The 16,737-nt window shown below is 59.7% G+C and overlaps 1 protein-coding gene across 2 annotated transcripts in view; it reads right to left on the bottom strand.

Annotated features, from left to right (window-relative positions):
* The window catches only part of CHCHD6 (coiled-coil-helix-coiled-coil-helix domain containing 6), a 134,227-nt gene that overhangs the window by 94,875 nt on the left and 22,615 nt on the right, over positions 1–16,737 (bottom strand). The window lies entirely within an intron of this gene.

A 16,737-nucleotide genomic window follows, 5' to 3' on the forward strand; every position in this document is an offset into this window, starting at 1 on the left:
GGTGCCGTGGGGGGGGGGGGGGGGGTGTTCAATCCCTGGTCGGGGAGCTGGGATCCCGTATGCCTTGCAGCTAAAAAAGCAAAACATGGAACAGAGGCAGTGTTGTAACAAATTTAATAAAGACTTTAAAAAAATTGTCCACATCAAAAAAATCAAGAAAAAGAAAAAAATATCAATACTAACAATTTAATAGTATCCTCCTAAAATTCACATCCACCAAAACTTTAGAATGCAGCCTTACTTGGAAAGATGTAATTAGTTATGATGAAGTCACAATGGATCAGGGTGGGACCTAAATCCAATATGACTGGTGTCCTTACAAGAAAAGGGAAATATGGGAATAGAGACAGAGACACAGAGGGAAGACTGTCATGTGAAGAGAGAGACGGGGACTGAAGTTATGCAGCTGCAAGCCAAGGAACATTAAGGATTTTCAGCAAACACCAGAAGGCAAGAGAAAGGCATGGAACAGATTCCTCCTGAGTTCTTTCAGACACAGCATGGCCCTGAGAACTCCTTTATTTGTTTTTTAAGCAATCCCAGTTTGTGGTACTTTGTTACCACAGCATTAGGAAACTAATAAACCACCCAAAGCAAACTTCAGATTCGATGCGATCCCTACCAAAATTCTAACATCTTTTATTTCCTATTAATGGAAAATCAATCCTTCAATTCACATGGAATTGCAGCGGGGACTAAATAGCCAAAACAATCTTGAAAGAGAAGAACAACATTAAAAGCCTCACACTTTGCAATTTCAAAACTTCCTACAAAGCTACTGCAATCAAAACAGTGTGGTAGTGGCTTAAGGATAGATGGTAGGCCAGTGGAAGAGAAATGACAGTCCAGAAATAAACCCATATACGTGTGGCCACTGATGTTGGGCAAGGGTGCAAAGACCATACAATGGAGAAAGAATGGTCCCTTCAATGGATGGTGCTGGGCCAGCTGGATGTCCACCTGCAAAAGGATGAAGTTGGACCCCTACCTCACACCATATAAAAAACTAACTCAAAATGGACCAAGGATCAAGACCATAAAATTTTTAGAAGACAACACAGGGGTAAATCTTCATGACCTTTTAAGTGGAAAAAGATTTAGATGCAACACTAAAGGCATGAGCAACAAAAGAAAAACTGAAAAGTTGAACTTCATTGAAATTAAAAACTTTTTGTATCAAAGGACATTATCAAGAAGCTACCAAACAATAAACAAAAAATGTTTGCAAATCACATATCTGATTAGGAACTTGTATCTAGAATATATAAAGAACTCCTACAACCCAGTAATTTAAAAAAAAAAATCCAATTTAAAAATGGGCAAAAGAATCTAAAGAGATACTCCTCCAAAGAAAATATATAAATGCCCAAGAAGTATATTAAAAGATGCTCAACGTCATTAGTTATCAGAGAAATGCAACTCAAAACCACGACGAGATACCACTTCACGCCTACTAGGATGGCTATAAAAAAACAAAACAAAACAGAAACGGCAAAGAATAAATGTTGGTGAGGAAGCGGAGATATTGGAACCCTTATACATTGCTGGTAAGCATGGAAAATGCTGCAGCTGCTATAGGAAACAGCATGGCAGTTCCATGCTCAAAATACTAAAAATAGAATTCCCATATGATCCAGCAATTCCACTTCTGGGTCTATACCAAAAGAACTGAAAGCAGAGTCTGGAAGAGATATCTGTACACCCACATTCACAGCAGCATTATTCACAATACCCAAAAGGTGGAAGCGACCAGGTGTCTGTGACAGGTGGATGAATAAACAAAATGTGGTCTACACAGGCCATGGAATATGATTCCGCCTTTAAAACGGAGAAGATCCTGACACCTGCTACCACATGGATGAACCTCGAGGACATCATGGCCCATGAAGTGAGCCGTCACAAACGGACAGATCCTGTGTGATTCCACTCACATGGGGCCCCTCGAGCAGCGAGATTCGCAGACGTTACCAGGGGTCGGGGAGGGACTGGGGAGCAGTTGTTTCATGGGGACAGAGTTTCTGTTTAGAAAGATGAAAAAGTTCTTCAAACGTAGGGTGGTGACAGTTGTACAGTATTGTGAGTAATCTTAATGTCACTGAATTGTACACTTAAAATGGTTACGATGGCAAATTTTATGTTATATATACTTCACCACGGTAAAAGAATGATTTGAAAATGTGAAGAATGTTAGGAATAGAATGGACAGGCAATCACTGGGTGAAAGGCTGGAAGCAGCATAGTCCAGAGTCGCAAAGCGTGACTCCCGAGACTGCTAGCTCACCTCAGGGGAGAAGGTGCTGTGAAAGAGAGAAATCTGGTCCACCCACCTCAACCAACGATGAAACTTAACATCACCCACACGGTGAGGCGAGGTGGCATCACGTGCCCCTGAGCTGCTTCGCCAAGAGGAGCACGAGCTCTGACCCGAGCCTAATCGTGAGGCAATGACCAGCTGCACCAAGCTCAGGGACACGCTAGAAAACCACGGCTTGGAGGCCTCGGCACCGCCAGCGTCACGAGAGATTGCCCGGTGCCTGGTGGCCGTTCTACAGATGGAGGGACGCCGCGGGGGCACAGGCACGCGTAGCGCAGGCCCCTTGACCCGACCCTGGGTTTTCAGGAGCCAGTCCTCAAGGATGTGACTGGGCCGCCCAGGAAACCTGCCCCCGGCTTCCGTGTCAGGTACGAAGCACGGTCACCTCGCTGCTGTTGGGGAGGAGAACGTTCTCATTCTCGGGAGACGAGGTCCCCGATGATACGGATGAGAGGACAGTATCTGCAAGGACCTCACAGGACCCAGCGGTCGGCTCAGCTGTCAGCACAGCGGTGCAGGGAGACCCAGCACCAGCCCGGCAGGAAGAGAATCGTGCTGTGAGACACGGCTCCGAGAGAATCACCGCAGGGAGCGGCCAGGATCAAAGCCCTGGCCCAGGGAGAAGCAGGATGCGGAAGCCGGCAGCAGGGCTGGGCTGTGGGACAGAGGAGCTCAGCAGCTGCAGAGCCAAGAGGACGAGCAGAGAACTCCACAGAGCACCTGAGACCACGACGGAAGCCAAGAAGGGAGCTCGCTCCTTCTTTTTTACTGAAGACCCATCACCAGGAAAGGAGCTTGAATTCCAACGTCAGTGACTCAGGCCAGACAGAGGGTGGCCTTGCCGGGAGAAGGTGCCCGGCCTCAACCTGAGCCAGGATCAGAGCGGACTCCCTTGGGGGCCTCCAGAGGACAGCGTGCCAGCTCCCCTCCACAGACAGCCACCTCCTCGCCCAGACACCACCTTGCACAGCGGCTGGAGCGTTAAAGCCAAGTGAAGAAAATGAGTCTGCCACGAGCTGGCTTAACAGAGACACGAACCGCACACCTTGAGCTGAGAGAGGAAAGTCACTGATCAGAGCGATCCTGCATCCATCGCATGAGGCCCTGCCCCACGCACCACCCTCTTCCCGACTTGCTTCCCGAGAAGAAAGCCGCCACCCTGCCCTGCGCCTACTCCCAGGCGGGACGGATGACCAACAGGACACGGTGGAACGTGCTTTGATTTGCTCTGAGAAATGAGATGTAGCTCAACACCACGGTGACTTGTGATGCCATTTACATAATTAAACACACAGCAGCCCGGGGAGGTGAGTAGGGTTTACCGGAGTTACAGAAGAGCTAAAACTAGCGGACGGCTGCAGGCTGGAGGGGACACCGGGCGGCACGGCTGACGGGCACGGATGGCCACAGGGAGATCTGTCAATTCGCCGAGGGTCTCCTCTATTTAACTGCGCCTTTTAATCAACATTTTAAGGCTCCTGGTGGCCTGTTTTACAGATGACAAACTTAAGGTTACGACGGGGCCACAGAGGGCTTTTAGAAGAGCTCACCCGCTCATAAACTTACTGACAGCCTGAATTCCCCCAAAAGACCTGAGGGGAGGCTCCCCCAAACCAGAGTTTGGAAGTCAGTGGGCCTTGGACCACATTCAGCCTCTAGGTTGGTCCTGTTTATACCACAGTTTCTTTCTCTTCCAACTCCTTCCTCTTCTTTTTTTCAGTTTGAATACTTGCTGACATTTAAAAGTTCCCAGAAGCCCCGTATCTCCAGCTCGGCACCCCTGGGCCCACACTCGGGGCAGCAGGTGGCTGGGAGGGGCCCTGTGAGTCCTCACCGCACCCTGCTGTGTTCCGTTGCCAATTCTCACTTGTTTCTGCAGCCTGCTCAGCCACTTCTGATCTAAACGTTCCTTAAAGTTGGCTCAGGTTTCTGGCGTGTGCCACCTCACGGTGTCCCCCCAAGATGCCCTGTGCTCAGTAAGACCAGCATTTCCCATTCAATCTTGGAGAAACCCCTCCTGGCCCTGGTCTGAGTTTGGTGAAGGAGTCCGTGCGTTGTAAACAACGCAGCCTTGGCCTGACGGGGCACGGGAGCCCCACTGTTAGCACTGTCCCCAGAGAAGCCCAGCTTCCTTCTCACCCCACCACCTCACCCCTGCTTTACTAATTTTAGGTCTCTTTCCCTGGATCTTCTCCAGATAGGTCATATCTTTTTTTTCTTGAGCCAATGCCCTCAAGAAAAGTAGAACTGCAAATTTATCAAGGAAATCATAAATACTGTTTGATGTTTTTTTAAGATTTTTATCCATGAGGAAACAAATGGGAGGAAGAGGTAGAGATGTGTAACCACTAGTCAGTTTGCAGGAGCAGGACACAAACGAAACACACGTCACGCCTTCTTGCCTCGCTTAACAGGATACGTGCAGGTAACCAGACTGAGATAGACAAGGAGCTATGACGGGACCCAGGGGGGCGGCCGGGGAGGACGCAGCGCCCACTGGGTACCTGCAGCATGCCCACTGGATCAAGGTGCTAGCCTCGCAGGCCCCCACCCCGCCTCCAGTGCCCCCTCCCTCTGCTCGGTGCCCAGCTCCTGGCCTCCCGGTGAGTCCTCTGAGTCCCCAGAGGAGCTCTGCTCCCCCGCAGCTCGCTGTCCCCGCCAGCGGGCAAGCTCCGCCCCAGGTGCTCCCCGTCACTTCCTCGCTTCTTGCCTGCCCCTGCTCATAGGCTATGCCCCCCAGGAAACAGCACACCCAAGAGCCGCACAAGGGTGACAGAAATGTTCTGCAACTACGTAGAGGTGATGGTCGCACAAGAATGTGAAGGCAGGAAATGCACTGAATTAACTTTAAAATGTGTGGCCTGAATTCCACCTCAGAAGACAGAAAAGCACACCCGTCCTCCACTCTCCAGCACAACCCCCTGCCTTCCTTCTTTGTGACGCACCCGGGGAGATGTCGCCTAGAGCCCAGCCCTGCTGCAGGGCTCTGGGCGAAGGGCCCTTGAGCCTTGGAGCGTCTGCAGAGCCTGTCCCTGCCCCGGCAACAGGAGGGTCTGCACACACACCTGCCGGGACGCACCACAGCACCCAGAACCTGAGCAGATCACAGCAACAAGGAACAAGAGAGGCTTCGTTTCCACTTCATACATTTAACGACAGCAAATGCTAATACACTGAGTTTACGAATAAAAGGAACGACCAGTATTCTTTTTTTAGACTGATGGAATGTTCCATTTTCTTTTCCAAGCCACACAAATATATCTGCATTTAATGAGACAGTTGCGCCTACCTGTCAGGCCTAAATAATCAGGCTGCCAAAAAAAGAGCTACAGTGACTCAAATACAGATATACTGCCAAATCCTTGGGGAGCTCAGGGAAACTACCAGATTTCAAGGAACAGTGTGAGAGACACTTCCTGAGGCCACGTGTGCAGCCCAGCCTCAGAGATGACCCCAGCCGGCGTGGCCAGACCAGAGCCCAAGACACAGGCCGTGGGCTTTCAGACACGGGCACCAGCTCAGGCCCTCGGACAGGACCGCCACCTCATCTGGGCCTCAGTCACCTACCCAGTGACAGGCTGGGAACCTGCTCCCAGTTCCGACGGTCTGCAGTTGCACACCCCTCCCCGCCAAGGTCCATCCGCCGCGAGCCAGCCAGGGCAACCGTGCGGAGAGCTGAAGTTTCCTGTCCCCTTCCCCTCCTCAGTCCCCTCCTGGTGCCCTCTGCGCCCGACGTGTGCCCTGCGCTTGCCCTGGCTCCCCCTTTGGCAGGGTATCGTACGTCTGCTCGGGGGCTCCGACTTTCCTGCAGGCTCCCTCCCCCAGAAGTCTAGAAGATGACCACTTGTCAGATCCAGGAAGACTGGCCACAGACTCACGTCCTCCTGGTGGCCATCTGCTCGTCCACCGTCAGCTTCTCTCCTGGGACCCTTTCAAGGGACAGCCTCCAAGGTCAATTGGCAGAAAGCACCTACCTTCATCTCTCCTAAACGCGTCCTTCTAGAAAAGTGGAGGATGGATGCCGCGGTGGCTTAAAACAAAATTCACCTGGAGGTACGTAGTCCCTAAGGAGAGAGGCATCGGGGCTCCAGCAGCAGTGACACAGGCAAAAATCAATCTCCCCTGAACACCAATTAGGGAGAGCACACAGGATTGTCATCTGGCAGCTGAGCCACTCGAAGCTGCCCACTCTGGAGAGGAAACACCAGGAAGAATGTTCCTGGACAGGCTGGCCTCCTGCCCCAGTTCCCTCCTCCGCCAACAGCCAGCACCTCGGAAGGAGCTCAGCCCAGGGGGGCCACGGAGTGTTCCGGCACAACGTGCACAGGGCTCTGATCACCCTCCACGGGCCGCGTGCGGGCGCAGGGGCTGATGGAGACGCTGTGCGGGCCTGACCCTGAGCCGGCTGCTGGCACGTCTCCTGAGGGAGGCTCTGAAGGGGCACCCGGCCCCGGCACGGGTGGAGACACTGACGCCCGCAGACGCCGCACCGAGGCCGCACAACTGGTCTGAGTAACACAGGTGGATGTTCTGGGCTTTTCTATGACTCAGCACCTCCCTCTCCAGTCCGTGCAGACAATGGCTCAGAGACCTGTCGCTCTGTCCGCTGTGATTCTTTTACGGACTGAGGTGGCCTAGGTCCCTGTCTTCGTGTCCCTGTAAATGGAGATTAAAGCCCAGGGCCACAGGGACGTCTGTGCTGCCGGGAACTCTCCCCCCAGAACCGGGACACCATCCCCCACCCCCAGGGAAGACGCCCCGCTGGGTCTCTCAGGTGGCCTCAGGTCTGGGGGCCCGGACTCGAGACGCACGCGGGAGTGCCGTGGCCCACGGGGGAGAGAAAAGGAAGCCCAAAGGCCCTGATTCCCCGCCGGTGTGGAAGGCAGCCCACGAAGGCTCTGGGCAGAGTGCCCGTCTGCTGGGGGGAAGGGGGGGGGTGGGAGAGAGGCAGGAGCTGGTGGTCTCCAGGCCCGACAAGGCCCCGACTCACAAGCTCTGCAGCGCTTGCCCGGGACCCACCCCGGCGGCCAGCGGCCTGGAAGGAGCTGAGGCAGGTGAGCAGGGCCCGCAGACCCCTCCTCTTCGGCCTCTGGGAAAGGGCAGCAGGAGCCTCCAGGATCTTGGTGTCAGCAGGGAAGTCCACGTTCAGAGGCCAGCTGGAGGGTCCTGAAACCCAACAGCTATTCGCCGTGGGAAGTTCCAGCCGTTGCTGTTAGCTGACTTCCCTGGGCCTTGAAAAATCCCAGGGCTGCCAAAACCGCAGCATCTGTGCACCCACAGCCAAGTCAGGGCCTGCTCGTTTTGCAGAAGGGAGCTGAGAAGAAGGCACGTGCGGCGGCCGGCCCCGCAGGAGGCACTTGTGGGGGGGCCCCATGTCGCCTCCGTCTGCCGGCCGGGAAGACCTCTGGGACGAAGACCGCAGACTCTTCTCTGGCCCCCCCCACCCACCTCGGTGACTTCACTGCTCCAGGAGCAAAGCGGGCAGCAGCGAGCAGAGCGGCAGCACAGCTCAGCCCAGCAGGAAACCCCAACGCTTCCCATCCCCCATCCGGTCCCCACTGTCCCTCCCCTACAGAAGGCCAGCGACTTTCTGGGTAAGAATTCAGCAGGAGAAGAGGGGAGCCCTCCCCCAGGCAGCCCCACCGGGCGGGAAGGCAGGTTGCACCCCTGTCCCTCCGGGCAGCCCCACTGGGGGATCGGGAGGCCTGGGGACGGAAAGAGGCCGAGGCCCAGATCTCCCGGCAGGAGGTGAAGGGGGCAGGGGAAGGTCAGGCCGGACGAGGGGCCTTCCAAGCCCCTCAGCTAGATGCAGGCCCTCCCCCGGCCCAGGCCTGCTCCCCGCAGCCATCCTTCCAGCCAGCGCGGCCCGGGACTGCCACCTCGTGGCCCAACGCGCAGGACAGGAAGAGGCCCCAGGACCGGGCCTCAGGCTCCAATCACCAAGGGCACTAGGATGCTGGCTGTGGCAACAACACAGCCATTCCGCCTGCTGCAGTGACGGAATGAGAAGCAGGATGGGGTCGCTGGGCTCCTCCCCACCTTCCCGAACCCGCACAAGCAGCACCGACCTGAAGCCCCAGCCCCGTGACCACGGGCAATGCAACGGCAGGTACCAGGTACCAGATCTGCCTGGTCCAAACCCTGCCGTGAGCTCTTCAGAACAGAAACCCCTTTCCAGGGCCTCAAGGGAGGGAGTTCCATGAGGCGTGAGGGGCGCACCTGGGGCGGGGGGGACAGCAGGACTCATGCGCCCCCCCCCACCCCTGCCCCCGCTGAGCCGCGCGAGAGCAACGTTCAGTCTGCCGTGTGCCAACTACCCCCCAGCACCTTCCGTGAATTATCTCGAGACTCTGCAGAAAACCTAGGCACTGACCAGGCACGACCACTGCTCCCTTTAAGAGAAGGGACACGAGAGGTTAAGTGACGACCAAGGAGCACAGCCGGGGCGCAGCACGGGTCCCAGGCAGCGTGGCTCCTGAGCCCAGGCTAGGCCACCGCCTCCAACGCCAGCTGCTGAACGTAACCAAACCACTAAAAATTCTCCACGCTAAGGTCCTGGAGACTCAGGACTGTTCTGGCCAGAGAGCCCAGCAAAGGAGCGGAATCCCCAGCTCCCCCAAGGGAGCAGAGACAGGAATCAAGTTAGGGCAACACAGGCAAATTCTTCTCCAGAAGAAAGAGCAAGGAGGTGCCAGGACAGGCCGTGGGCAAATGCCAGCCCCACGGGGCCCCGCAGAGTGGACCAAAGGGACCACCATGACCCTCCTCCAGTCCGGGGGGCTCCAGGGAAAACCAGAGGGCAAGAAAGACGGGGCCGCCCTCCATGTCCGTCTCTCTCTGCCAGCCTTCCAGAGCCTCTGGAGGTCGAGAGGGCTGTGCTGGGGTCAGCAGAGCACCAGCCGCCCTCAGTCAGCTGCGTCTCCCCGGGAGGAGGGGGAAGGCTGGGCCTGGACACTGCCGCCAGATCCCGCGTGAGCGTGGGAGGGGGCTGAGCGCCTGCCACGGGGCTTTCCGCTTATGGCGACAGGCGGGGCAGCGCTAACCGGGATGCACGAGGCCAGGGCAGGGGACTCAGCACGAAAGCCCGTGGCTCTGCTCGCTCAGGGGAGGGCCTGGGAGGGAACCGGGGGCTGAGCCAGGGCCTCGCGCCGCACAGGCGGCCGTCCTCTACCGGGACCAGGCCCCCGCGCGACTCCGGCACCGGCGGCCAGGCCAGCTCAGACCCGGCCTCGGTCCCGCCCCCCGCATCCTGCTCCAGCCCAGGAGGACTTCCCCTGTCTGACTCCTCCGGACCTGCTGGAAATCACCGCTCCTCTGTGAGACCTGGCCAGGGCCCATCTGTGGGCAGGTGGCCCGGGAAGAGCCGCGGGCCTCAGCGCACTCAGCCTCCCGACGGGGCCTCTTCACAACAGCAGGCCCGAGTCGGAGGCCTCTGCGGAAGCCCCCAGGCCGGCTGCCCGGACGGCCAATGGTCACTGGGAAGGGACAGCCAAAAACAGTCCACTCTTCGGGGACACCTCTGCTCCCGCACAGCCGTGTGGAGTCCGGGCGGAGCTGGGGGCACGGCGCCTGCCGCAGGTGCTGCCGGACGTGCAGAACGGAGCGCTCAGCACGGTGACGGCGAGTGACCGAGGGCCCAGGGCCGGGGGAAGATGGCTGTTCTGCACGCGCTGTGCTGGAGGGCTCCGTCTGGGCAGCACCCACAGCCGTTAGGCCCTGACCAGAGGGCAGGGCACAAGCAGACGAGGGGGGCTCTGTGGGGACCCCAGAGCAGGTCTCCCGCTGTCCCCAGCCTGCAGCTAGGCACGGCCACGCAGCCACCTTGGGCAACAAGGCTCGTCCAGGAGGGCGCCTGGGTCTGGCCCTCAAACTACTGAGTGGGCACGTGCACTATGGTCCCTTCCCCCCCCGGGACAAGGGACCGCCAGACCACCCCCCACCCTGGCCTGTTACCTGGAGGAGGAGCGCATGCCCCTGGGGGCCTCCTCCTCACATACCTGCTCTCTGCCCTCCTGGACACCGCGACCCCCCTGGACAGCTCGCCTATTTGGGAATGGGGACAGGCAGGAGGCCAGAGGGGGAGCACTCCCCAGGCCCCCCTGGCGGCACTGAGGCCCCCGCACAAGCCTTCCCTCTTCCTCTCCCTCACCCGCCTGTCCGCTCCTCCCCCCATTCCTCCCGCCCACTGGCCGCCGTCCGTCGTCCAGGCCGCCATGGCCTCTCAGCAGGACTGGCGGTTTACCATTGTTCTCCATACAGAACCTTGTGAAAACCCTCCTGGGGGCCCCTACTGCACCCGAGCTGCACGCCCCCCAGGCCCACAAGCCCCTCCACGGTGGCCCTGCCCCGTGCCCACACTGCGCTGGCAGGGCCCCAGCTCACCGACAACGCCCCCCTGCAGGCCCAGGCCCCGGGCACCGCCCCTCCTGCTCCTCCAGGCCTTGACTCCCAGGTCCGCCCCCCAGAGCAGCCCTCGCTGACCTCCGTCTAACGCAGGTCCTGCTGGTCCTCTGAGTTCCTGGCCCTCCGGCCCCGTCACGCTTCCCTCTTTGCGATCCAGTGAGCGTCTACTGGCCGGGCTCTGCCTCTCCCACCGGCCCGCAGGCTCTGGCAGGGCAGGACCGGGTGGATGGCGGGTGGAGCAGGCAGAAAGGCAGGCGCGGGGGCGCAGAAGGAGAATTTAAAGGACAGGGCAGCTCCTCTGTGTCAAGGACCCCACGGAGGAAACGTGAAGAAGGGGAGTCACCAGATCTGTTGTTTCTGAGAACGAAGGATCAATGGCCGTGAAAAGCAAACTTCAAGGAGTTTGAGAAGCAAACTCTGATCTCAAGACACTGCAGCAGAGGGTGGCGGCACTTCAGACAGCGGGCGGAGGGGACAGAGCAGCTCCAAGGCCAAGAGAGGGAGGCGAGGCCAGGACGAAGAAACCCAGGCAGACTGGGCCGGCACAGCGCCGGGTGGGGGGGCACAGGGGCCCCTGGAACAGGGCGAAGAGAGGGGCGAGCCAGCAGCAGTGACGGACTCAGAGCCCAAGACCCTCCGGCCCAGCGCGACCCGCTGCAGTGGCCCTGGGAGCCCAGGCCCAGGTGCACAGGAAGCCCGTGAGGGGGCAGACAGGAGGACAAAGGGAAGGAGGGGGCGAACCCTTCCGGGTCGGGCAGACGCCTGGGGTGAAGGTCAAGGTCAGGAGAGCCACGTGACAGCTGAGCAGTAACAACAACCGGGGAGCTGAGGAGCATGAGCCTCAAATCGACGGCGAGGAAGGCTTTCAGCTCAGGCCTGGCTGAGAAACGTCCAGGTGCAGCTTTTGTTGAGGACCGACTAAGTGCGGACATCTTCCTAGAGGCTAAAATACACCTCGTTTAACCCCCACTACACCTCTGAGCTGCGGGCATCCTCACCACCACCGTATGGGGGGGAAACTGAGGTGCAGGAAGACCCCACACGCGGAGCAGAGGAGAACGCAGCCGACCCAAGCCTCCAGCGATTGCTGCAGGACAACCCCTGACCAGAGCAAGACCCAGATCTTCTGGTGAGTCATCTGCTCCCGGGCTTCAGACCCCAGTCATGAAACCCCGGGCGGCACCAGCCGGTCTCAAGGAGACAAGGTGAACGCAAAAAAAGAAAACGGCTCCGGAAGCTTAGGGCGCCTTAGAAGAGGAGCCAGTGGTCCCAGTGGCCCCCTGCAGTCATGAAGGGGCTTCCACTCGGGCTGGGACCGGGGCCAGAAACTGGGCCAAGCGACCCGGCCTGAGGTGAGGCTCTCGGGCAGGTACCTGGCCCCCAGCGGCCCCCAGGCCGGCCCGGCCCCAGGCGAGGGGCCCAGCAGCGGCTGGGGCTGGGAACCCCGAGATGCAAAGCCCTCCGCTCTGGAGCGAACAGCAAGGCAGCCCCGCAGACAGTCGAAGGGACAAAGGAAGACGGGGCACCCGCCACAGACCAGCTACTCCAGGCTCAGGAACCCTCCCCGAGGAGGGTAAGCACACGATGGGCTCCCGCGCCAGCCCGCAGCCGCTTGACATTCCCCAGGGCGCCCACAGTGTGCTTCTATTGATGGCCAGCGTGTCAGTGGGAAGAGAAGGCAGCCCTGGGTCCACCAGCCGGCCACAAACGGCTGTGCTGCGCGCCGTCTGACACCCAGCGCCTATCCGTGCCGTCATCCATGGCTGCACGCCGACAGCCCAGGGACAGGAGGGGGAGGACGGAGCGGCCGCAGGGCAAGGCTGCAGGCCTGGGGGCAGACGCCGCCAGGTGTGTCAGGGGAGGACCCAGAGGGCAGAGTTAGCAGGAGCAAAGGGACATGGGGCCAAGCCCAGGATAGAGGGCGGCAGGGCCGGGTGGCCCAGGGGCGTCACGGAAAGGCCTCAAGCAGTAGCCACCCCCCTGGCCCCCCGGTCCTAGCAAAGCACAGGACACCGGAATCCTCCCTTAGAAAGACTACGGACTCGTCCGCAGTGGGAGACGCTGCCTGCCGTGGGGAAGAACGCAAGCAGCGGGCTGCCTCAGCCTCACGAGAGCCCGGGGCCCAGGAAGCACTCCCACCTGGGCTTTCATGAGAGCACAGCCCCTCCACCCCACACCCTTGGGAGTCAGGAGAGCACAGGGCCCTGTGGAAGCCGAGGTCAGCTTCAGAACGAAGGAGCCAGGAGAGGGGTGCCGGCTCCTCGGGAAGGAGGACGGGACCTCAGCCCCCGTGCAGCGTCCCCTCCGCGCAGAATCACCCCCACTGCCACCTCCAGACGCAGCTCCTCCCCCCCTCATCCTGTGGGAGGCGGGCAGGACGCAGAGGGAGCAGGCGCCCCTGCCCCCACCAGTCGGACGGCGAGCTGGACGTTCCACCTGCTCCCAGCAGCTGCAGACGTTCCCACCGGACACGCGAGGAAATGAGGCTGGCGCAGGCTGCACCGCGTCCACAGAGACTCTGCGCCCAGGTCCCCAGGTCCCACAGCGGGGAGCCCTCCAGCCCGCCACCCGACCAGCACCCAGCCCCTTCTTTGATCTGGGGGTGTCAAGTGTCCACCTAAAATCGCCACCGCAGCTCCGCTTCCAGCCAGAGGTGGCCCTATGACCCCGTTCTGCCGAGGAGGCGGCCCCTCCCACATAAAACAACAAAACCTCACTAGGAAAGGCTTTGGGCCCTTCCTTCTTCCCAGCTGGAAGACTGACGTGCTGCCTGGAGGCACGGTAGCCACCCTGCAGCCCTGAGGAGGTTGCCAGACCAAGAGGGAAGGAGGACAGGGACTCTGCTCGAGTCACGGCGCCTGCCAGGCCTTCTGCCCAACGACTTGTTCTTGAAATACACAGACCCCCACCGTTTAAGCCACCGCACCCGGGCTTCTGTTACAGCCAACTTGTCCCGATGGGCGCACATGCCGCGCTGACCCAGACACTCACTCAAGACGGGGACCTGGCTTGGCCACTGAGCAGACATGCGCGTTAGTGAAGACCTGAGACTCTCCCCTGTCCCACTGCTGGGTTTCTCAGCCAAATAACTTCTTTCCCATTCTTTACCCTGCCAGTAGCCAGCAATGGCATCTACCCAAGAGGCAAACACAGTCTGCTAATTGACAAATCTGAAACAGAAAGGAGCAGGCAGAATGGTAGCTCCTTTTTTTCACAGAAAGGAGCAGGCAGAATGGTAGCTCCCCAAAGACTATGTGAATAAACCACATCAACAGACTTAAAATAACCCATGGCCTTCCCCTCTCCCCAGCCTGCTGGCATCCTGGAGCAGGCATAGAAGCAGGCAGGCGCCGGCCCAGCTCCACCCCAGGGGCAGAAAAGGGAAACAGGCTGCTGCCAGGATGGGCCAGGCGGAGGGCTGGCCCCTCAGGACCCACGGGCACGGAATGCGCTCAGGGGTGCCGGGTCTCCCCCGCTGTCAGGCTCACCCAGGCCGCAAGAGACCCAGTCAAGACAGGAAGGCCCCAGACTCTCAGCCAGGCCCTGGGCCTCACGAGGGACGAAGCGGGAGGTCAGTAAGGTGCCACCTCAGCCCCGGTGCCCGTCAGACGGCCCAGGTCAGCCTCTGCAGCTGCATCTCCCCAAGGGAGGCTGCGTCCCGGGCCCTGGGGGCCCAACAGGCACGCAGATGCCCAGGAGCCTGGCTGAGGCCAGCAGCCGAGTCCCTGGAGAGGCCTAGGAGGGAAGGCTGCCCTCAGCGCCCTGGATCTAGCCCACCACTGGCTCGGTGCTCATCCCCGGCAATAACAGACGTGGCCGGTGACGCGTGCCCTGCTAATAAGAAGCAGTGGCACCAGGAAGGCACCGCGTCGGCCATCTGCCCCACGAGGTCAGCACTAAGGAGGGTCTCCAGCCTCTGGCGTTACCGGCAGAGGCCCCTCAGACCTGGTAGATGGCCGGGCTGCGAAGCCCCTGGAGCCCCAGCCTCTCACCCGAAGGCACCGAAAGCAGCTTGCTGGGCACCCAGAGCTCCGGCCCCACTTCAGAGGGAAGGGCCACCCGCTGTCCACTCGCCACAGGTGCCCCGCCCTCCCTGCTCGTGCCCCGCCCGCCACCTCGCCTTCCAGCTGGTGAAAATGTGCACAACAGCTGAGGGAAAACAGGACTTTTCCACCTAAGGACGCACCACGGTGCCCTTGTGGGCTGGACAGCCAGACAGGAAACAAGAGCCCAGCGAGCTTCCCGGGTGACGCCGCTGGCTTGCCCTCAGCTCTGCGGGGCCCCCGGGGCTCCCGGCGACGGGGAGGCGCCTAGACGGGCAGCCGCCTCCACGCTCAGGCCGCATGGTGAGTCCAACGTGCCTGGACAGGGTTTCCTTCTGCTCCCGCCATGTGCCTCCAAGCTCACACGGCCAGGCCCCAGGGTCCGGCTGCACACAAGCCAGGTCTCTGCGGGGGTCGGGGGGTGCACCTGGCCATCCCTACAGCTCCTGGGGCTCCACCTCAGTTTCAGCGTCACTGGGCAGGCTCCCCGCCCACGGCCTCCTGCGGTGCATGCACGCAGCTCGCCCAGGGCCGCCTCCCGCCCGCCCGCCGGCTCAGCCCAGCTGCTCCCTCGGCCGACAGCACGGCCTTTGCATCCCAGGCATATCCTCTTTGCCTCCATCTCACATTCACGGTAACAGTTTGGCCGTTTTCAGTTTTTGGTTCAAGTCTGTCTTCCCACTAGACTGAAAGTTTCCCAGAGGCGAGGATCCTACATTGTTGCTATTTCCCAAGGGCCCGGTTCAACCTGCGTGTCTCAAATGCCTGCTGCATGATCTGCACATCTGGGTAGAGGCCCTCCCTCCCGGGAGGGGGCGCGCAAGTGGTGCCCTCACACCACCCAGCTTCCTTCTGTGGAGCTCGGTGAGCCGCCCCTGGTGTCCCGGCCGTGGCCCCTGGAGCATGTGGTGTCAGACGCTGCTACAGCTGTTCCCCACCCCATTCCTGGCCATGACAGCATGATTTACAACAAGAAAGACGTACTGGGGCTCTGTCCGCTGTTCCTGGCGCAGAGCTCCTAAAACCCTTGGAATCTCCTCTGCTGAGAAGGATGAAGGTGTCTTTCCTCATGTTGGTGAGGCGACCCTGGGAAACCACCCAAGGGCGGGGCTGGATGCCAGTGGAGCCACCGCGTGATCGGAGGCCTGGAACGCGGGCCCCAGCCCCCGACCTTCCGGGAGGGGAGGGGGGCTGGAGGTGGGATCAGTCACCAGTGGCCCGTGACGTAGTCCGTCACGCCCGCATAAGGAATCCTCCATAGAAACCCCGAAGCGGGTTCACAGAGCGTCCAGGCTGGGGAGGCGTGGAGACTGGGGAGAGGAGGGCGGGGTGGGGGGAGGGGCGTGGAAGCTCGGGACCCATCCCCACACCCTCCCCGGCGCGTCTCTTCCATCTGGCTGCTCCTGAGTCACGTCCTCTTATCATAAGCCTACGATCTAGTAAGTAAAGGGTTCCTCTGAGTTCTGCTCTGGCAAGCTGCTCTAGCAAGTGAATCAAACCTGAGGAGGGGGTCGTGGGAAGCTCTGATCTACAGCTGGTGGGTCAGAAGCACACGTGACAACCTGGCTTCAACTGGCATCTGAAGTTGGGGGGCGGGCAGACTTGCGGGACTGAGCCCATAACCTGGGGGATGTGATGCCCTCACAGCTGTAAACTGTTGTGTACTGTGCAGAGACTAGGCACAGATTTACAGGTGAACAGGGTGCTGAAGTGGGGGGAGAGGTCGGGGGGGCACCCCTGTGGGACCAAGCCCTTAACCTGGGGATCTGATGCCCCCGTGGGTAGACAGTGTCACAACTGAGCTGAACTGTAGGACACGTGGCTGGTGTCGAGACTTCCTTGGACGTGTGGGAACCCCACACTCCACCACTGAGAGAATTAATACTTCCTGACAGTCCTAGTTCTCTCCGGATGCCCACCCCCACCTCCCCCCAAACGTGATTAGAAAAGAGCCCCAGCGCCAGCCAACGGAGCCCT

Source organism: Physeter macrocephalus, chromosome 18 (assembly GCF_002837175.3).
Source record: "Physeter macrocephalus isolate SW-GA chromosome 18, ASM283717v5, whole genome shotgun sequence".
NCBI lineage: Eukaryota > Metazoa > Chordata > Mammalia > Artiodactyla > Physeteridae > Physeter > Physeter macrocephalus.